This window comes from Mandrillus leucophaeus, unplaced genomic scaffold, assembly GCF_000951045.1.
Source record: "Mandrillus leucophaeus isolate KB7577 unplaced genomic scaffold, Mleu.le_1.0 Scaffold830, whole genome shotgun sequence".
Classification (NCBI taxonomy): Eukaryota; Metazoa; Chordata; class Mammalia; order Primates; family Cercopithecidae; genus Mandrillus; species Mandrillus leucophaeus.
This window is the reverse complement of record NW_012109031.1, coordinates 353,776-355,054: the sequence shown is the minus strand read 5'-3', so window position 1 is coordinate 355,054 and position 1,279 is coordinate 353,776. Positions and strand designations below refer to the sequence as shown.

General features: G+C 48.3%; 1 protein-coding gene across 1 annotated transcript in view; it reads left to right on the top strand.

Moving 5' to 3' along the window:
- The window catches only part of LOC105530598 (protein S100-A7-like 2), an 11,830-nt gene that overhangs the window by 2,179 nt on the left and 8,372 nt on the right, over positions 1-1,279 (top strand). The window lies entirely within an intron of this gene.

Genomic DNA, 1,279 nt, shown 5'->3' with positions numbered 1-1,279 from the left:
GGGCCAGGCAGCAGGGTCAGCATTCATCTTAATCACCAGGGTCATGTTTAGACCATTTCCCCATTATTCCTTACACCTCTGTAAATTCCTCCATCTTTGAGCCTCATGTCATGGGATTATCCTCCTTCCTTTCTTCTTTTTTTTTTTCTTTTTGATGGGAGTCTCCCTCTGTCACCTAGGCTGGAGTGCAGTGGCTCAACCTTAGCTCACCGCAACCTCCATCTCCCTGGTTCAAGCGATTCTCATGCCTAAGCCTCCCAGGTAGTTGGAATTACAGGTGTGAGCCATCACTTCCAGCTAATTTTTGTATTTTGAGAGGTGGGGTTTCACCATGTTGGCCAGGCTGGTCTTGAACTTCTGGCCTCAAGTGATCCACCCACCTCGACCTCCCAAAGTGCTGGGATTACAGTCATGAGCCACCATGCCCGGCCTATCCTTTTTTTTTTTTTTTTTTTTTGAGACAGGGTCTTGCTCTGTCTCCCAGGATAGAATGCAGTGGTGCCATCATAGATCAATGATGCAGCCTTGACTTCCTGAGCTCAAGATCCTCCTGCCTCAGCCTTCCTAATAGCTAGGACTACAGGTGCAGGACATTATATCTGGCTACTTTTAAAATTTTTCATTTTTATAGAGATGGGTCTTGCTAGGTTTCCCAGGCTTGTCTCAAACTCTTGGCTTTAAGCAATCCTGCCTCAGCCTCCCAAAGTGCTGGAACTACAAATGTGAACCAACATACCCGGCCCCCTCCATTACAAAATGTTTTTTTAAGTAGACGTGGTCTTTCACTGTCACCCAGACTGGAATGCAGTGGTGTGATCATAGCTCACTGCAGACTCAATCCTCTGGCCTCATCTTCGCAAGTAACTGGGACCATGGGGCTTGTGACCTCGCCTGGTTTATCCTCCTTTCTTATCAGATTCTTGCATTCTCCTCACTCTTGATACTTGGCTGACATTACCCTTTCTATTTTACCAGGGGAACTTATTTGGGGTAAGTTCACAGTCAGATTTCCTAGAAGTAGAGACTAAGATGGGGAGTCCCGTGCTTAGTGATATGGTTTATCAGGGAATGCTCTCAGGAGAAACCGGGGAGGATGTGGGGGTGAGAGCATGGACAGGGAAAAAGCTCATCGGAGACAGGAGCTTGGCCTCAGTCTAGCTTTCTTCTCATCCCACAGGGAGGTCTGCAGCCTGAATGGAGTTGTCCCACCTGGAGGCAAAGAAGCCCACCTTGTGTACCCCTGCACCATTTGTCACTGGCTACGGGCCACCCCCAGGGA